Raw genomic sequence first — 21,893 nt, forward strand, 5'->3', positions numbered from 1 at the left:
TGCTTCCATAGAAGTTTTATCAGGCATTTGATGACAAACTGAACCTCCTTAACCTCCTAAGAAAGTAAAGATATTGGCATGTTTTCCTTATGATTGTGTTGAGTCCAGGACAAGTCATCCAATATAAGACCATAAGACATAGGAACAGAATTGGGCCATTTGGCCCATCAAGTCTGCTCCACCATTTCATCATGACTGATCCATTGTTCCTCTCAGCCCCAATCTCCTGCCTTCTCCCCATATCCCTTCATGCCCCATCAACCTCTGCCTTAAATATACATACAGACTTGGCCTCCACAGCTGCTGTGGCAAAGAATTCCACAGATTCACCAATCTCTGACTAAGGAAATTCCTCCTCATCTCCTTTCTAAAAGGATGCCTTTCTATTCTGAGGCTGTGTCTTCTGGACTTAGACTTTATGTTAGCACCCAGGAATTTAAAGCTGCTGAATCTCTCCACCACTGGTCCCCTAATGTGTCACAAAGAAGAGAAAATCTGCAGACGCTGGAACATAGAACATAGAAATCTACAGCACGTTACAGGCCCTTTGCCCCACAATGTTGTGTCAACCATGTAACCTACTCTAGAAACTGCCTAGAATTACCCTACCACATAGCCCACTTTTTCCTAAGCTTCATGTACCTATCTAGAAGTCTCTTAAACCTCATTGTACCCACCTCCACCACCATTGCCACCAGTGCATTCCACGCACCCACCACTCTCTGTGTGAAAAACCTACCCCTGACATCCCCTCTTACCTATTTCCAAACACCTTAAAACTATGCCCCCTTGTGTTAGCCATTTCAGCCCTGGGAAAAAGCCTCTGGCTATCCACGCGATCAATGCCTCTCATCATCTTATACATCTCTATCAGGTCACCTGTCACATTCTGTTGCTCCAGGGTGAAAAGGCCACGTTCACTCAACCTATTCTCATAAGGCATGCTCCCCAATCCAGACGACATCCTTGTAAATTTTCCCTGCACCCTTTCTATGGTTTCCACATCCTTCCTGTAGTGAAGTGACCAGAATTGAGCACAGGACTCCAAATGGGGTCTGGCCAAGGTCTTACGTAGCTGTAACATTACCTCACAGCTCTTGAACTCAATCCCGCAGTTAATGAATGCCAACACACCATATGCAAATCCAAGCAGCACACACAAATTGCTGGAGGAACTCAGCAGGCCAGGCAACATCTATGAGAAACAGTATAGTTGATGTTTCGAGCTGAGACCCTTCATCAGGGCTCTTTTCCATAGATGTTGCCGGTCCTGCTGAGTTCCTCCAGTGTTCTGTGTGCAATCCCCAAATGTAAACTAGTGCATTTTTGCCTCCTTATCCTTCCTGAAGTCAACAATCATCTCATTAGTTTTGCTGACATTAAGCAAGAGGTCGTTGTTGCAACACCACTCAATCAGCTATCTTGCTCTGGTCAGCTGACTCATCGCCACCAACAGCAGCAGTGTCATTGACAAATTTGAACTTGGCATTGGAGCTGTGCTTGGCTATACAGCCGTGTGTTTATTAATAATAGATCGTGAGGTCTGACATAAAGCCTTGGGGTTCAACTGTGTTGATGGTCAGGGAGGAGGAGATGTTTTTCCTGGATTCTCAGATTGAGGTCTGTTGATGACAAAATCCCATGTCCAGTTGTGGAGGGATGTACAGAGGACAAGGTCTAGAAGCTTGGTGATGAGTTTGGCTAGGTTGATTGTGTTGAATGCTGAGCTGCAGTCGGTGAACAGCAGGCGGACGTATGAGTCCCAGTTGTCCAGATGGTCCAGATCAGAGTGATGAGCCAGAGAAAACACATCTGCTGTTGACCTATTTTGGCAGTAGGCAAATTGGAGCAAGTCCAGGTCATTTCTGAGGCAGGAATCATGGTAATGAAACTAATAAGTAAACATGCTTCAATGTACATTAAATATGAAATACACAAGAACCAATGAGATGTAAAATCAAGGCCCCACCTTCATCTCTGAGTTGAGTGTAAAAGTTCACTTGGCAGATGAATTCACCTCAGTCAGCTTCAGAAAGGGACTGACGAACAGGGCACCACTACATTGAAATTTCTGGTGTGCAAAGTGCATCTGAACTCACAATAGGTTGCATGTAAAGTCATTATTTCATTTTAAAGTTGCAAAAGATCACAGAGATAACAAGGAATTTATTGTGATTATGAGAATAAATGAAATTTTAATGAGAGTTTGATTGCAAAAATTAACAAGCAGGTGCAAAATATTCCCTCCCTCTGTCAATCCAGATAAGTTTTCTCAACCTGAGAGATTGACTGCCCATGGATGACGGGGCTTGCTTTTCTGTTGTCCTTTTGTTGCTAGTTGTATTCTGTATTGTGGGCATGCTATGCTGGTGCTGGAATGTGTGCTGACACTTGTGGGCTGCCCCCAGCACACTCTTGGGTGTGTTGCTTGTTAATGCAAAGGACACACTTCACTGTATGTTTCAATGTACACAGGATAAGTAAACTTGAATCTTGAATCATCACCCACTGAGTTCCTCAAGCATCTAGTGTGCTGTAACAAGCAAATGGTTCAATTCTAAGGAATATAAAAATATCAGATGTATTCCTCTATGAAAGAGGAAATACATTGTAAGTTAATCCAACAAAGGAAAATATGAATGGGTTAGTCAGAAGGGAATGAATATAAATGGGGTGACTGTAAAAATAACAACAGAGGCAGGTAAGTATAACAGTAAGTAAAGTTAAGGATAAGAATTCATCTAAAACTAAGAATATTACCACTGTAAAACTGGGAAGTGAACCACTGTAGACTCAATAATGGAATCACTGTATAAAGTGAATGCAGCACTAGACTGTGCTGGACTTGACCTACTCACAAAAACCACAGTCCCCCCATATCCACAATGACCTGGGCCAGATGGAGAATGGCCAACCTCAATGGGCCCTCTACGGAGTCTGAAGAATGAAGAATGGACTACAGATGATGCAGTGCCTCGGTCATGTTCCTGAAATACCCCTGCCTGACTGACAGATTGTAAAGCTGGGGCCAGAGCCTTCTCTATAGCCAAAGCTGTCATGGCTGCTAACAGTATGTAAATGTCTGAAATTTCAAAACTAGTAAAACTGAAGAAAAAATAATTAAGATATATTCTTTTAGAAAATGAAGAGTTGATTAAGTGTACTTAAATGCATTTAGAACCAATTACTATATTAAACTAAAACAGCATAGTATTTTTAAATTAGCACCCTGCTATCTACATTTTACACCAGAATCCTGGTTGAAATGCATGGCATGTCAGACTCCTCATCCAGTCTGACCTGCAGGGAATCTGAGATGTGATTCGCTAAATAATGCCAAGGAATTTCAGTCAGACAGGTCCCACGTGGAATCCTGCACAGGGGCATAGTGCACACCAAAGCCTTCACTCACTCAAAATGCTGAGAAAATTCAGTTTATCCCCATTGGCCCTCAGCGTAAAAAACACCCTATCATAGCTTGGTATTGCATCCAGACTGGAATAAATTAATGGAAAATGACATAAGCATCTATTTCTCTAACGTGGTTATTTCTTCCCCCTCCCCCTTCTCTCATTGTCCATTTCCCATTGTGGCTCCCCTCTTACCCCTTCTCTTCTCCTCATTACCTGCCCATGACCTCTCTCTGGTGTCCCTCCTCCTTTCTCCCTTGGTCCACTCTTCTCTCCCATCAGATTCTCTCTTCTTCAGCCGTTTACCTCTTACATCTATTACCTCCCCACTTCTCACTTCATCCCCCCCTCCTCTCATCTTATTCTGTTCTTTTTCAATCTTTTTATTGAATTTCATATATATAAAGAGAAACATAACATAATATAAATAGGTTATAAATGCATCAGATTTAAAGTTAAATTTATAATAGGATAACAATATCTTATTAAATATCAACCAAAAAAAACTTATAATAAACAATCAAACCTATTTTGATTGAACATGAAAAAGAATAAAAATAGTCATCAAAAGAAAAAAAAAGTAAAAATGCCGAAGAAATGTATATATAAAAAAAATAAACCTAAACTAACATGGGCAATAATACAAGTTTATATGAGTATGATAGTGTCAAAAACTCCGGAACTCCATACCAGAACAAGAATAAAAAGAGAAAAGGTCTGGAAGAGGCCCTCATCTTATTCTGACCTCTTCCCTTTTCCTTTCCCATCCTGATGGAGGGTCTTGGCCTGAAACGTTGACCGTTTATCCCCCTCCATTGATGCTGCCTTGACCTGCTAAATTCCTCCAGCATTTTGTGGCTATTGCTCTGGATTTCCAACATCTTCAGAATTTCATGAAATTACAAAAAGTACAGTCCGTCTCATAAACCATTCTCCTCTCCATTGAGTTCATTTATGCTTCCCGCTGTATTGGGAGAGCTGCCAACACAATTGCAGCAACTTTCCCACCCTGGTCATTCACTCTTCTCAGACAGAAGATTCAAAAGCCTAAAGGCATGTATCACCAGACTCAACAACTTGTATCCTTCTGTTATCAGAGTCCTGACCAGAGCCCTTAAACTCCAATTTACCTTGCCATGGTCCTTGCACTTTATTGTCTACCTGCGCTGCACTTTCTCTGCAACTCTGACACTACATCCTGCATTTTGTTTTCTCTTTACTGCCTGGATCTAATTGTGGGTGGCATGATCTATCTGGATAGCTTGCAAAATAAAAACCATTTCACTGCTTCTCGGCACACGTGACAATAATAAACCAACCGAATAGTGAGAGCCACTCACCCAGATCTGCAGTCCCTGAAGTCAAGGCATCTGCACAGGTCCAGGAATCATTTAAAGCCCAGATGGCGGAATGTGTGAGATCCAACTGAACAGCTCCATGGATAAAGGACAAGGATGGGAATTATCATGAAATTAACCATGGACATAAGTGCAAGCCATTAAAAATAACAAGAAAGAAAAGAAAAGGATCTTAAAGCAAATGGGGGTATTAAAGTAAAAATGACACAAGAATAATATTGTGGTTCCACAAAACCAGGGTCAGAAACAGTTACTTTCCTACAACCACGGGTTCTCGATCCAACCTGCACAAGCATACCCCTACCTTAACAATGGGATACTGAGGAGCACCTCCTGCACTCCCATTCACCTGTTTTTATTGCACTTCCTTATTTTGTAATCTGTTTCCTTGCTGCCTTGTATAATTTATGTTCTATTTGATGCCTGAAGCTATGTGCCTGTGATGCTGCTGCAAGCGAATTTTACATTGCACCCTGTATCTCACAGAACGTGTGCAGATCACAATAAACTCGACTTGGCTTGATGGCTTGATTTGAGAATGTGTATCAAAGAACGAAACAAAACCGTACTTGACAGGGTGGATGCGCAGAGGATGTTTCCCCTTGAGAGAGAATCAAGAACCGCGATACATGAAAATCTTTCCTATCATACAGCTGTGGCTCTTTGCAACTCCTCTCCACAAAGGTTAATGGCAAAAAGGTTTGGGTAATTTTGAGGCAGAAATGGATAATACTGGATAAACGTGGAGGTGAAAGGTTACTAAGGTAGGCAATTGAGGCCTCAGTCAGGTCGTCATGCTCAGATTGGATGGCTAATCAGCCTCTAGGGACTGAGTGACCTATTCCTGCCCCTGACATAGAGCGTAAAACACTGAACGCTACAGCACAGTACAGTATAGGCCTTTGGCCGTCAATGTTGTGCTGACCTTATAAACTGCTCTAAGATCGATCTAACCCTACCCTTTCACATAGCCCTCTGTTTTCCCATCATTTATGTGCCTAAAATAGTTTCTTAAATGTCCCTAATATACCTGCCTCTACCACCACCACCCCTGGCAGGGTGTTCCACACTCTCACCTCTCTACATATGCATTCATATTAAGTGTAATGGATATTGTTATGCATGTACCACAGTTCTGAGGGACCAAAAGGTGCGGGGCAGCCCCCTCCTTTGTGAGAACCGCAAGATCGCTATTGATTTGGGTCAGGAGATCCAGGAAATGAGAGAGAGAGACGTGCAGAATGCCTCGTTCCCTCGGCAATATAAAGCTACGGGACACGGCCATTGTCTCTTGAAGACGAACCTGTGTATTGCAATACTGTGCTGCGTGGAAGCCCTCAGGCAAAGTGGGCTGGTTGAGGGAGGGATTACCTGATTGACATCTGAGACCCTGTGAGTCAGGATAAAAGAGGGTCTGTGGGAACAGCCCCTCAGACACACCAGAAGAAACGCTAGCGATCCCGTAATAGCGGAAGCCGATGGTGAGGCCACTTGCGTTCGGTTCCATTTGCTCCGGAAACCGGTGCCCTTACCACGGAAAAACGGCTTTTAGCTAATAACGGGGAAACCAACTCCCAAAAGACTCGAAGGATTGGCATCATAAAAGAACTGGGCAAGTTTAACCTGTCTCTCTCTCAAACCCAAAACGCTGCAGCTTGAACGAACTAACAGTGACTTTTATATTTCCATCGGACAATACATTATCCCCTAGACAACGATAGAGCTATTTCTTATTGATTATTATTATACCCGCGCTTTTAGATTTAGTATTGACGACATATATTATCTGTATGTTTGCATTGATCTTATTTTTGTGCCCCTTTATCAATAAATACTGTTAAAAATAGTACCATCAGACTTCAACAGACCTCTCTATCTTTGCTGGTAAGTGACCCAGTTACGGGGTTCGTAACAATATGAACACATGTTTTTAAAGATACCGCAAAAAGTTTTTGTGTGCCATCTAGACAGATCATAAGACAGTAAGGCATAGGAGCAAAATAAGGCCATTCAGCTCATCGAGTCTGCTCCACCATTTCATCACGCCTGATCCCGGATCCCACTCAACCCCATTCACCTGCTTTCTCACTATATCCTTTGATGCCCTGACCAATCAGGAAAAGATCAACTTCTGCCTTAAATATAACCATAGACTTGGCCTCCACAACAGTCTGTGGTAGAGCATTCCACAGATTCACCACTGTCTGGCAGGCCATACAAAAGTACATCGAGGTTGTAAAAATAAAATGTAGTATATAGTGCATATAACTGTAAACACAGGCTGAAGGAAGTGTGGGGTTTGATATTAATACCAAAGCCAGGAAAGGTGAGTGGAAATGGTCGCTGCTCACCACTTTAGAGCCAAAGCTGGAATATCACGAGGACAGGTTGAGTGAGTTCAGGCTTTTCCCTTTGGAATAAAGGAAGGGGTATTTAATAGAAGTGTACAAGATGAAAAGAGGCATAAATGAAGTCAATAGCTAGAGACTTTTTCCCAGGGCTAATACCAGGGGGCATAATTTTAAGGTGATTGGAGGTAAATATAGGGGGGATGTCAGAAGTGGATATTTTACACAAAGAGTGGTGGGTGTGTGGAATGCCCTGCCAGGGGTGGTGCTAGAGGCAAATATATTAGGGGCATTCAAGAAACTCTTAAATAGGGGGATAAGCATATGTACAATTTTTAAAATGGAGGGATTGTTCAAAGGTTCATTTATGATCAAAGCATCTATCTATATACAACTCTGAAATTTACATTCTCCAGATAGCCACAAAAACAAGAAAGGAAATGAAAGTCATTCAAAAAGAAACATCAAACCCAGCCCTGCCCCCATATAAAAACGAACAGCATCCAAATCATCAACCCCCAAAACCCTCTCCCCCACACAAAACAGAACACGAACATCGACCCCCAAATCATAACCCCTCCACCACCCAAAAATCTAACAGAACACAAGAAAACATCACCCCCAAACATCCTCCTCTCACACAACAAAATGGAAGTAGGTTAAAAGGTCAGCACAACATTGTGAGCCAAAGGGCCTGTGATGTTCTAAGCTCTATGTTCTATTAGCCAGGTCTTTCTGTATGTGGACAGATCTGAGCAGTTGCTAATGGAACAGTCCTCACTCTGATCTTGTGGTGAAAGGGAGTTCACTGAAGTGACAGCTAAATATGGTAGTGTAGCGGTGTGCTACATGCAGCGCTGAAATAACGACACGGAGTCGGTAAACTGCAATTAAAGATGATTTTATTCGAACTTCACAGCCTTGCTTTAAAGCCTCCCTCATCCCGCCCTCCCCAGGCGCAGATGCTGTAAGGGACACATACTCGCAAACCCCTGCAGGCTTTTTCACTTTGTTGGTGAAGCAGACCTGGCGCCCTTTTGGGACCGGCCTTTGTGCCAGCGCGCTGGCTATTTGTGAGCCAGTTCGAGTGCGCTAGGAAGTGGGTCGCCACATAACACCCCCCCGCCCCAGAACCGGCGATACACCCCCCAATGTCCACAGTCTGGGCCGGACCCGGTTTGGGAGGTCGGCCTCTGCGCTGCAGTGCCGGAAACTCGACCGGTTGCGCCTGGTCCACATGGGCCGGTTTGAGTCGGTCCACCGTGAAAACCTCCTCTCTCCCCCCAACGTCCGGCACAAACGTGGACCTGTTGTTCCGGAGCACCGTAAACGGCCCCTCATAGGGCCGCTGCAGCGGTGACCAATGCCCGCCCCTTTGTACAAACAAAAACTTACAGTTCTGCAGGTCTTTGGGTACGCAGGTCGGGTTCCGCCCGTGCTGTGAAGTGGGTATGGGGGCCAGGTCACCGAGCCTCTCGCGTAGTCTGCCCAGGACTGCTGCGGGATCTTCCTCTTGCCCCCTTGGGGTTGGTATGAACTCCCCGGGGACGACCAGGGGCGCACCGTACACCAACTCGGCCGACAAGGTGTGCAGATCGTCTTTGGGCGCCGTGCGGATGCCGAGTAGGACTCAGGGAAGCTCGTCCGCCCAGTTGGCTCCCCGCAGGTGGGCCATGAGAGCCGACTTTAGGTGACGGTGGAAACGCTCCACTAGCCCGTTCGACTGTGGGTGGTAGGCAGTGGTGTGGTGCAGCTGAGTCCCCAAAAGGCTGGCCATAGCTGACCACAGGCTGGAGGTGAACTGGGCACCTTTGTCAGAGGTAATGTGGGCCGGCACACCAAAGCGGGACACCCAGGTGGCGATCAGTGCCCGGGCGCAAAATTCGGAGGTGGTGTCGATGAGTGGGATCGCCTCTGGCCATCTGGTGAACCGGTCCACGATAGTCGAGGTGCCGCGCTCCATGCGACACTGGCAGGGGGCCCACGATATCCACATGAATGTGGTCGAAACTCCTGCGGGTGGGGTGGAACTGCTGCGGCAGAGCTTTGGTGTGCCGCTGCACCTTGGCCGTCTGGCAGTGCATGCACGTTCTGGCCCAGCCACTGACCTGCTTGCGGAGTCCGTGCCAAACAAACCTGCTGGAGACCATCTGGACAGTTGTCCTGATGGAGGAGATGGAGGGGTGTGCTAAGTTATGAATGGAGTCGAAAACGCGTCGCTGCCAGGCTGCCGGGACGGCGGGATGGGGTTGGCCGGTGGTGACGTCACAGAGTAGGGTCCTCTCACCTGGGCCTACGGGGAGGTCCTGGAGCTGCAAACCGGAGACTGCGGTTCTGTAACTCAGGATCTCCTCGTCTGCCTGCTGTGCCTCTGCCAGCGCCTCAAAGTCTACCCCTTGGGAAAGGGCATGAATGCTAGAGCGAGAGAGCGCGTCCGCCACAACATTGTCCTTTCCCGAGACATGCCGGACATCCGTTGTGTATTCAGAGATGTAGGACAGATGGCGCTGCTGGCGGGACGACCAGGGATTGGTCACCTTTGTGAACGTAAAGGTAAGTGGTTTGTGGTCCGTGAATGCGGAGAAGGGCCTACCTTCTAAGAAGTACCTGAAATGCCAGATTGTCAGGTAGAGCGCCAACAGTTCCCAGTCGAAAGCACTGTATTTGAGCTCGGGTGGCCGCAGGTGTCTGCTGAAAAACGCCAGGGATTGCCAGCGGCCCGCGATGAGTTGTTGCAGCACCCCACCGACTGCCGTGTTAGATGCGTCCACTGTGAGGGCGGTAGGGACGTCCATTCTGGGGTGCACTAGCATCGCGGCGTTCGCCAAGGCTTCCTTCATTTGAATGAAAGTGGCAGCAGACTCCTCGTCCCAGGTAATGTCCTTGCCCGGACCGGACAGCAGGGCAAATGGGGGTGCATGATTCGGGCAGCTGAAGGGAGGAAGCAGTGGTAGAAATTGACCATACCTACGAATTCCTGAAGGCCTTTGATCGTGGTGGGTCAGGGGAAATGGCGGACTGCATCTACCTTAGCGGGCAGAGGGGTTGCCCCGTCTTTAGTAATCCTGTGGCCCAGGAAGTCAATGGTGTCGAGCCCGAACTGGCATTTGGCCGGGTTGATTGTCAGGCCGTATTCACTCAGCCGGGCATAGAGTTGACGGAGGTGGGACAGATGCTCCTGACAACTGCTGCTGGCTATGAAGAAGTCATCCAAATAGATGAATGTGAAGTCCAGGTCACGTCCCACCGCATCCATTAACCGCTGGAACGTCTGTGCGGCATTCTTCAGACCGAACGGCATGCGGAGGAACCCGAAAAGGCCGAACGGGGTGATGAGAGCCATTTTGGGGACGTCATCCAGATGCATCAGGATTTGATGGTATCCTTGGACAAGGTCTACCTTGGAGAAGATCCGTGCGCCGTGCAGGTTTGCTGCAAAGTCCTGAATGTGCGGCACAGGGTAGCAGTCCGGTGTGGTAGCCTCGTTCAGCCTGCAGTAGTTGCCACACGGTCTGCTACCCCCTGTCGCTTTGGGCACCTTCGCCAGTCGGAGCTTGTCCGGGGGAAGCCGCCGAGCGTGGGCGTGGAGGGGTGGTCCCTGGGTCGGGATGTGGTGCTGTACGCTGTGTCGGGGCATGGCTGCCATGAACTGCGGCGCCAGAACCGATGGGAAATCTGCCAGGACCCTGGTGAAGTCATTGTCGGACAGCGTGATGGAGTTGAGGTGAGGGGCTGGCAACTGGGCTTCATCCAGGGAGAACGTCTGAAAGGTCTCGGCGTGGACCAGTCTCTTCCTGGGCAGGTCGACCAGTAGGCTGTGAGCCCGCAAGAAATCCGCAGGTTTTTTCCCTTTGTTTGTGAAGCAGACCTGGCGCCCTTTTGGGACTGACCTTTGTGCCGGCGCGTTGGCTATTTGTGAGCCAGTTCGAGTGCGCTAGGAAGTGGGTTGCCACAGTAGGACCTGAATACACACATCCTCATGAAGAAATTTTAGTAGAATCGCGCAACTGGCCTCTGGAAATGACAACTATCCGAACTGGGTACGTTCATCGAATGGAGAACTTCCTCACTGATATCCATCAGTGTCAATTTTCCAATATGCTATGTGATACCTTGACATCAAGGGCGATTCTCACCTCACCACTGGGATTCAGCTCTTTGGTCCATATTTGGCCCAAAGTTGAGTTAGACTGTACTGGTGGAGCACAAATTAAGCAACAGTGATCAGGCTATTGATGAATAAGTAGTGATTAGTATCACCATTGAAAATGTCTTCAGTTACTGTGTTGATGATTGAGTGTCTCGTACAGCTATAAACCCCTGGATAGATTTATTCTGAACTTTGAGGTCAGGATGATCTGGGAAGCTTTCCATTCTGATGGATAAATCTGGTCCTGTGTCTCTAAAGGAACAATTTAACTAGAAATTCATGTAGTTGTGAAGGACAAGCCTTTAGTGCCATGGTGTAGACATTTTCAAAGCAATTAACTTATAAATTCTGCACATCCAGCTGAGAATGGTTGGAAAGGCTTTAGTCTGCTCTTCTATACCGACATGCACTACCCACCATGGTTAAGGACTGGGGTGTTTACCGAGCTTTTATAACTGTGATAGGACAACAAGTTTATAAGTACAGTAGAAGTCCTATAATCTGTCACCCCTGCAACCTTTTTGAATATAGTACAGCGTTGTTTTTATTTTCAACCTATCCTTACTTGTATCTTCATTTCTTGTTAACTTTGTGTTCACCTCTGTGTGCTGTAAATTTACTCTCCGCTTAACTTCATGGTCATTTTTTCAAATGTCTATAGCTTACTTTTGCACTCTTGTTATTTTAACATTAATTTACTCTACTTTTATAAATGTCATTCTTATGCTTATACTGATTTCCTTCCTAAGTGTTTGTCAATGCCTTTGACATCTACATATGAGAATATTCTCTTCCTACCTATCTTATTTTATATTCATTTTCTTCTTAATTATACATTCACAATATGTTAACTTCTTAATTTGTTTCTTTATTATGGTAAACTCTCATAATCCACTGTCTCATCCTCTGGAAATCTGGATAGTCTGTCATCTATCTCACCAGCTTCTGTCTCCTCGGCCCTCTGCACTCTCAGTCCTGATGCAGGGTCTCAACCCGAAATGTTGCATCCACAGATGCAGACTGACCTGCTGTGTTCCTCCAGATCTTTGTTCTTTTGCTCTAGAATCCAGCACTGGTAGTCTCTTGTGTCTCCATTAAATTCACTGGGTTTGGTTTCCTTTTCTCTTTTTAAACTCCCCGGTTCACACAGAGGAAGAAAAAAATCATTATACTGTTGTGTAACATGTCAAAAATGTGAAATAAAAATGCATTGGAGTGTTTGAGGAGTGAAGTTCAGAGTTAATTTATTATCAAAGTACATATATGTCACTACTACTTTGAGATTTATTTTCTTGCAGGCATTCACAGCAGAGCAAAGAAATGCTATAGATTCAAGGAAAAACTACACACACACAAATACCAACAAACAATCAACATGCAAAAGAAGACAAACTTTGCAAATAAATGGGTATAGCGTCATAGAGTTCTTGAAAGTGAGTCCATAGGTTGTGGCATCAGTTCAGAGCTGGGAAGGGATGGGGGGGGGGAACGAATGGACAAGGGAGTTCCCTCATCCCTTCCCACTGATCTCCCTCCTGGCACTTATCCTTGTAAGTGGAACAAGTGCTACACCTGCCCTTACACTTCCTCCCTCACCACCATTCAGGGCCCCAGACAGTCCTTCCAGGTGAGGCGACACTTCACCTGTGAGTCAGCTAATGTGGTATACTGCGTCCGGTGCTCCCAGTGTGGCCTTTTATATATTGGTGAGACCCGACGCAGACTGGGAGACGGTTTCGATGAATACCTATGCTCTGTCCGCCAGAAAAAGCAGGATCTCCCAGTGGCCACACATTTTAATTCCACGTCCCATTCCCATTCTAATATGTCTATCCACTGCCTCCTCTATTGTCAAGATGAAGCCACACTCAGGTTGGAGGAACAGCACCTTATATACCGGCTGGGTAGCCTCTAACCTGATAGCATGAACAGTGACTTGTCTAACTTCTGTTTATGCCCCTCCTCCCCTTCTTACCCCATCCCTGATATATTTAGTTTTCCGCCTCCCGTCCCATGATCCTTTCCCTTCTCCAGCTCTGAATCACTTTCGCCAATCACCTTTCCAGCTCTTAGCTTCATCCCACCCTCTCCGGTCTTCTCCTATCATTTCGCGTTTCCCCCTCCCCCCACTATTTTCAAAACTCTTACTATCTTTCCCTTCAGTTAGTAACTCCAACAAAATTTGGTAATGACAGGAAGTTATCAGAGAGGTAAAAAGCAATGTTACTTCGTGTTTTAACAATAGCAGGTTCAATTGATCAGAAAATAACAATTATTTGGTCTATTGGGTTAGCTTGAAGCAGAAGTTAACCTGTGAGAATGGCTGGATTCCCAGTTTCTCTTCTCATACAGTTTGGCTGTGGCCGGGTCCTCAGTCCAGGAGAAGAGAAACCCTGTGCCGGATGGGAAATCCACAAAGCTTTCCACATCCTGGACAAATAGGTGTGCAAGAAGCATTGTCATCAGCACAGAGTGTAACGACTAGCGTAATGTTTCTACAGCGCCAACAACCTAGCTTCAATTCCTGCCACTGTCTGTATGGAGTTTGTACAATCCCTCCGTGACCGTACTGGCCTTTCTCAGGTGCACCAGTTTCTCCCACATTCCAGAGATGTACGGGTTACTACAGTAACTGGGCTCCTGGGTGTAATTGGGCTGTGCAGGCTCATCGGCTGAAAGGGCCCATAACAAAGCTGTCTCCCCAAGTAAAGAATAAATATGATGTTTGCGGTACTGAGAAGCAGTGAATAACACACACAAGAAACCAAGAGGTGAGGAATAAAAATGTGCTGCTGTTGATTTCACTTGGAAGTCATTTACCCAGAATTCCCTCTCACATTACGTTCAGTGCGTTATACACTGGGATGCTTGATGGCAACCCATATAGGTCAAAATGTACATGAGTACATAACATATCCTTCCCACCTTATTTTAGCAGTTTCTACCCTTTCCTATACACAGCCCAGCACCTGAACTATTAACATTCAGTGGAATAATCATCAAATTCAACCAATAACAAAAAATATTTTTTCCTAAACTAGCAGGAGAGAGTAGATTGCCTCTATTCCCAGAAACAACCTTGGAGATTATTCTGCCCAGGTGCTGAGGGTTAGTCACTAAACTAGAGATTCAATCTGTCTGTCTGCCTGTTTCTGTGAGTGTACTGGTGACCTGGGGATTACCCCACAGTCATTTTATCTCTCGATGGTGTATGTATAGATCCCGGCCTGCATTGTCAGTATGGGGCACCTCAGAAAGCAAAGCTGATGGAGAACGTATGGCCTTGCTGATTAGGGACTGGTGTGTGACGTTTCTGACTGTCAAGCAGGCCACCTAGAATATCTGGGAAGGGAGGCCTCAATACGGGGGGGGGGGGGAGGTGGTGCAGTAGAATTTCAGGGGGATTTTATTGCAAAGACAAGGTTCCATTTGCCTTCATACTGTTAACTAGCTTATTGAAAACAGTCATATCTGTGTCTTTATTTTTAGTATGTGTTTAGGACCAGATGACATGGCTAGAGTCTGTTCCAGATGTTCCACCATGAACAGGATGACAAGCTTCCTCTCAAATTCCATTTTGCGACCTTTCGGTTCTGCTTCCACCTCTTCCACAGACAAAACCACCCCAGTCTGTGAACTCTTCTTTAGGCTCTCCTTGTCAGCAGTGAGAATTTCACATCCACATTTGCTTTTCACTGTATTTCTAAAAATTCATCCTTTTTTATTCATCTCCTTATTATCTTCTCATGATGGAATGGGAGCAAAGTAGTTTCTGAGCTGTGGAACAGGAGCTGGGAGCCTCGGCTCCCGACCAGCAAGTCTTTCAGGCTCTTCATGTGGATTAGGCTGCAGGCTATTGATCTACTTAACTTACCTGAAAACCATTGACTGAACCGGCTGAATGACACTGATCCTTCACCAAGCATCTCCTCAATCATCAATGCTAGTCCAGGTACACTTTTCTCCATGTTGAAGAACTCATTGAAGTCAAAGTTCCCCAAAGAGGATTCGGGCAAAACTGCTTACTGGGGAGCTTCTTAGAGTCATAGAAAACAGCAGCACAGAAATGGGTCCTACAGCCCATCTAGTCCATGCCAAACCATTTAAATGGCCTAGACCTATTGATCTGCACCTGGACCATAGGCCTCCATACCCCTCCCATCTTGGTCGGCTTCTAATGCAGAAGAATCTCTGCTTGAGCAGCACCATGGCGTTCAACACCTTCTTTAATGGTTCCTGGTCGCATCTTTCATTTCTTTGTCCATCTTGAATTCTCCAATAGCACTTTATCATCAAAGTCTGTCAGCTCTATTGTTTCTGATTGACTAGTGAGGCCAGCAGAATCCAAAGAGTTTCCTCGTCACTATAGTAATCACATTACATCCACCCACAAGCTCTCTCCAAAAGCACTTCTCCTTGTAGTCTCATTCCTTTCCTTCTCTATCATCTCTGCCATGCAAGCTTTTGTCTCTGCCATGCCTATCAAAGGTTCTTGATGTTATTATATGCCCACTTCTAATTTTCCATTGAAAACCCAACTCATGAATATTTTCATTCACTATTTTCCAGTGGGCTTCCAGCCCATCGAATATTGGAGGTATTGGTCACATGACAGTCACCACTAAAGTTTTGGCACTGAAGACTGAGGACATCAAGATCTTCTTCCTGTATTCTCTCTCGTGGATCTGCAGTTCTTAGCTTGAGAGCTGCTCTCCCAATTTGAAGCATAGCCCTTCTTAGTGCCATCCGGTGATGGGATGCAAGGACGCACGCCACTTTTCAGTGTCGCAGATGCCTTCACTGTCATGTTTTCCTAGAAGACTTGCTGGTCTCTGCTTTGCATATGGGTACTAATTGATTTCTAGCAGCTTTTCCATATGGCTTCTTCATGCCACATATTTTTATTAAATCATTTAATTGATCTTTTACTTTAATCCATACCTTTTTATACATGAGGCACACAGCAGTCACCTCCACCACTCTGCTAAGAACCCAGGCTTAATAGTGATTCCTTTCATACTGCCCATTCTCCATTGAATCATTCTATGTGTTTCTTCAGTGCCAGATGAGCTTGAGCTGCTCCAGCCATGAGCATGGAGAAGCGCTGGATAACTACCTTTAACAACATACAGTAGAAGTTTCTTTCTCTGTAGTAACATGTACTACTCCCCTCACTGGAACAACCTCACCAGTGTAAATCTCTGAAGTCAACCTTGCCCCTTTGGGGTGAGATGCTGCAATTTCCCGTCTCTGATATCAGCAATTCTGTCCACCTGTATCTTCTCTGTGGCCATATCCACCCACAGAGTCACCCGATAGCCATCTTTGTGTCCTGAAGCAAATAAAATATCAAAGCTTCTTCAAGTACAGAGTGAGGGTCCATCTTGTTCACATGTTTCTTTTTGTTTTTCCTAAAGACTTTTATTTTGTTACAGTGTCTTTGGGTGACAGTGTCTTTTAACTTTTACAGATGCATTCAATATGTCCCTTTATGCCACTGTTTCAGCAATCTAAATCCTTATCCCAGCATTCTTCTGCTCAATGCCTAGTTCTGCTACAACAGTAACACTGATTGCCAATAATTGTCTTATTTCTTAAAGTCAGTAGAAACTTTACAAACTTGGGAAGATGTGCTTAATAGCTGTGCTTCTTTAGCTGCCATCTCCATGGATGTACTAACCTCAATTGCCTTCTGTAATGTTAGTCTGTCTTCTGTATCTAAACATTTCTGAATTGCCTCACTACTCAAACCGCATATCTCCTAACATGTCATTCAGCAACATTCAGCCTAAATTCACAGTCATCAGACAATTGCTTCAGCACCACTACAAACTGTGAAATAGATTCTCCTTCCTCTTGATTCCTTTTATAAAATTTAAATCTCTCAGTAATAATCAAAGGTTTAGGTCAATAGTGGTCCTTTATGCTTTTAATTATGTCCTCTTTGGGATTTTTGCAGGTTGCACTAGACTGCATAATAAATTTTTTATAATTTAAAAATATTTTGGACTGGCAAATCAAGTTTTAGATGAAATTTGTGTTCCAACTTTTCTGACTATGATGGGTGCAAAAACATTATTATGCAATTTATAACTGCCCCAAAGGGGCAAGGTTGACTTCAGAGACTTACACTGGTGAGGGGAGTAGTACATGTTACAGTGGAGATTATAAATTGCATAATAACGTTTTTGCACCCATCATAGTCAGAAAAGTTGGAACACAAATTTCATCTAAAATTTGATTGGCCAGTCCAAAATATTGAAATCTTTTAGTATATGGGCTCTGCTGTTTTGTCATACAAACCCATACTTCCAAAGCCAAGGTGACCACAGGGAGAATGAGCAAACTCCATTTGGAGATTTCAACTTTGCTAATGTTCACTGGGACGATAACAGAATAACATTCTGAAATGCATTCAAGAGGTTGTTTACCCAATACTTATCAAGCAGGGGTTGGGGTAGGGTGTGTATCAGATATTTTAATGGGATGAACCTGGACATGGGCAGGATGAGGCAACAGAGTTTTACAGTTACACAGCAAAGAAATGCAACCTTCAGCCCAACCCGTCCATACTGACTAAGATGCCCACCTAAGCTAGTCCAATTGCCTGCTCTTATCCATATCCCTCAGGTATGGGCTGCACGATGGTGCAATAGTTAGGACATCGCTTTACAGCAATCAGCATTTGGGGTTCGATTCCTGCTGCTGTCTGTAAGGAGTTCATGCGTTCTCCCCAAGACTGCATGGTTCTCATGCAGGTGCACCGGTTTCCTCCCGTAATCCAAAAATGCACAGTTAAGGGTAGTGAGCTGTGGGCATACTACGTTGGCACTGGAAGCATGGGGACATTTGCAGGCTGCCCAGCACAGTCCTTGTTGATATGCTTTGATGTAAACACATTTCACTGTATGTTTTGACGTTTTGGTGTACATGTGATAAAGCTAATCTTTCTTTCTTATTGGTCTAAAAATCTTTTAAACCATTTGACTTTAGCTGCCTCTGTCACTTCTTCTGGCAGTTTGTTCCATCTCCAGGACATCCAGTGGTGCTGAGCTGCTGACCTCATTGAGGTCACGGCTCAGACCATTTTTATTGTGTTTTTTTAAAGTTTGTGGTTCATAAGGATGGTTTGGGGGACAGAGAGGGGAGTTAGGGTCAGGTTAGGGTTTAGGAATAGGGATGTGGGGGAATTAGAGGACAGGCTGGAGCCTAAGCCTGCGTTCCGCATTTGAAGGCCAGCAGCGAGGACATGGCCAAATGTTGAGCCCTCAGATCAACAAGGATGTTCAGGAACCCCTCATCAGCAATTCCTGGGTCAATACCGAAGTTCAAAGCCCAAAGGTAGATTAAAAATCTGATCAAAAGTACAGATTGAAGGCCTAAGGTCAATCAGAGATCTGGATCAATGCTCAAAGATCGAACAGAGGTCCAGATGAAAGCCCAAAGATTGATCGGAGGTCCAGAAGGTGAGGCCCGTTGGCCAGAGCCCCAAGTCGATGAATCTCTGCAATTCTGTAGGGGAGGTCAGGTCCCAGTTTCTGCAGATTCATGAGTCTCCTGGATGGTGGAGGCCAAAGAACATGACCTGTCCAGGGGTGCATGTGAACGTGGAGAAACATGGCTTGTTTCACTGTTATTGCTCTGTCATTTGGTATGTTCCGTTTTGTTGTGTTCTGTGTTGTTCTTCCAAGCATGGTGGACATACTTTGTGTGTGGCAACACTTGAGGGCTGTCCCCTGTGCATTTTTAGCTGTGTTGTGTGATACTGCAAATGACGCATTTCACTGTATGATTTGATGTACATGTGGTAAACAAAGCGGAATCTTCTTTAATTCTTACCCCTTTCATTTTAAACCTAGGCCCTCTACATTTAGAATTCCCTACTCTGGGAAAAAGATTGCGACCATTCGCTGTATCTTTATCCCCGCCCCCATGAGTAATCATGATTTGGTTAGATTTAACGTCACTATAGAAAGCAACAAAGCAAGACTGGGAATAAAGTTCTGAACTGGGATAAGGCAAATTTATCTGGCAAAAGTGGATTGGAAGCAGCCAGTTAGAAGCTAATCTGTGTCAGCGCGGGGAAGCAATTCAATAAGTCAAAGTAAATTTATTATCGAAGTACCTGCAGTATATTTCACCATGTACAATCCTGAGATTTGTTTTCTTGCAGGCATTCACAGGAAAATAAAGAAGTACAATAGAATTTGTGAAAACAATACATAAACAAAGACTGATCAATAACCGATGTGAAAAAGAAGACTAATTGTGCAGATAAAATAATACCGAATGGAGCAGTTGTAGAGTCCATAGGTTGTGGAGTCAGTCTGGTGCTGAGGTGAGTGAAGTTATCCAGGTGGGTTCAAGTACCTGAGGCTGTAGTGTAATAACTATTCTGCAACCTGCTAGTATGGGAGTTAAGGCTCATATGCTGGTGGTAGTGAGAAAAGAACATGGTCTGGATGGTGGGGGTCCTCAATGATGGACTCTGCTTTCGTGTGGCAGTTCTTCTTGTAAATGTGCTGGCTGGGCTTTGCCTGTGACAGACTGGGTTGTATCCAGCCCTGTTCCCATTCCCGGGCCTTGGCTGTGGACTTCAGGTAGCGAGGACTCTGATACAAGCATGATACCCTGTATAAATACGGAGTATGAGGAAGAAGAACTTCCTAAATTTGGGAAATGATAAATATTAGAGGGACACATTAAAGGGTCTGTCATGTTTAAAATGAATAAATTACTGGGTCCGGATAAAATCTATAACTAAAAGGCAAAAATAGCGCAAGCTCAATCATTTTCCAAACTTCTTTGGCCATAGGCATGGAAATGGAAGACTGGGAGATGGCTAGTGTAGTAACGTTTAAAAATGGGGAAAAGAATATTCCAAATGCAAAATGAAAAACACCCCCCCCCCCCATGGATTTGCTCCAGGAAGATAATCTCTGACTAACCAATGGAATGTGTTAAAGGGGAGCAGGTAATAAGGAGCAAGCATCAATCAAGGTAGTGTATTGTGCATGGACTTTGGCTCAACAGACCCTCTTGACAAATAAATCCAAGGAAGAACCTTGACGACTGCGGGGCCGTGAGCAATAGAGCTCCAAAGACCCTTGCTATCTGTCATATGTTGTTAATGATTTGATACAAATGTAGGGTCATTTAAGAAGTTTGCTTATAAGACACCGGAGCAGAATTAGGCCATTCTGCCCAAAAAGTGGCTGATCTATTACCCTCTCAACCCCATTCTATTGCCTTCTCCATGTAACCATTAATGCCCTTATTAATCAAAAACTGATCAGCTTCTGCTTTAAATACACCCAAAGATTTGGCCTCCGTAGCTGTCTGTGGCAATGAATTCTGCAGATTCACCATACTCTAGCCAAAAAAGTTCCTCCTCATCTCTGTTCTAAAGAGACATCCAATCAGGAGGGGCCGACTTCTGGATATAAATACCACCGGACTGGACATGCCCGGGCATCACCCCTGATGAAGATAGCAGAGTTCGTCATTGAAACATCGGTTGTAATCAATGTTTTTACCCAGCTGGAAGCCCGAGAAGAGTTCATTCGTATTAGAGTTCCTTCCAAGAGTCTCATACCAACAAGATAGAAGCGGTCCTTGAATCTGGTGGTACGTGTTTTACAAGCATTTGCATTTTTCCACCTAATGGAAAGTGGGAGAAGAGGGTATGTCCAGGTTGGGAGGGATCTCTGATAATGCTGGCTGCTTTTTTGCAGCAGCTAGAAGTGTAGACAGAGTCTGTGGAGGCATAAAAGCAGCAGATAAAATCCAGTGGAAGACAGATAGGATGATGCATTTGAGAAGGTCAAACATGGCAAGTGAACACAGACTAAAGATTCTAATAAACACAGAGGAGTAGTGAGATCATAGAGTACACATCCACACATCTCTGACATCAGAAGAACAGCTTGCTCGGGAGCTGAAGAAGGATTTAAAGGATTAGCTTTATTTGTCGCACGTACATGGAAACATACGCTGAATTGTGTAATTTTCATTAAACCAAATCAACGAGGATTGTGCCGGGGTCAGCCCACAAGAGACACCGTGCTTGCGGTGCCAACATAGTCTGCCCACAACTCACTGACCCTAACCTGTACGTCTTTGGAATGTGGGGGGGGGGCGGGAAATGGAGCACCAGGAGGAAACCCACATGGTCGTGGAGAGAACGTACAAACTCCTGACAGACAGCGGCAGTTTTGAACTCCGATCTTATAGCTGACGCTGTGAAGCATTGTGCTAAATGCTATGCTACCCTGCTGCCCCTAAGAATGTCTACAGGATTCACTGACGCTGCCCAACTTGCTGAGTATTTCTGCTATTTTCTGTTTCCCTTTCAGCCGTCAATGTTGAGATACATTCTAACATGTGCTGGACACATCATCAGCAACGTAACCTGGGGTCATCGGGTGTTTCAACATCAGACACTCTTATCCAGGCGACCGAGCCACTGTTGACCAGGCCCTGGCTTGTGTCCCAGCAGACTGGTCTATGGATCACACCTCTTGATCCATAGGCACCTGGAGGCTTGCTCAGCAGCCTCTGTGACAGTCCTGATGGCTCTTCCCTTTGCAGCCCCCATAATGCTTACAGTAGGCTCCGCAGAGCGAAC

General features: G+C 45.1%; 1 pseudogene; it reads right to left on the reverse strand.

Annotated features, from left to right (window-relative positions):
* Positions 1 to 14,672: 14,672 nt before the first annotated feature.
* On the reverse strand, positions 14,673 to 16,143 carry LOC132377867 (eukaryotic translation initiation factor 4E transporter-like; annotated as a pseudogene).
* Between the last annotated feature and the right edge of the window lie 5,750 nt (positions 16,144 to 21,893).

The sequence above is a fragment of the Hypanus sabinus genome, chromosome 19 (assembly GCF_030144855.1).
Source record: "Hypanus sabinus isolate sHypSab1 chromosome 19, sHypSab1.hap1, whole genome shotgun sequence".
In the NCBI taxonomy this organism is placed as follows: Eukaryota; Metazoa; Chordata; class Chondrichthyes; order Myliobatiformes; family Dasyatidae; genus Hypanus; species Hypanus sabinus.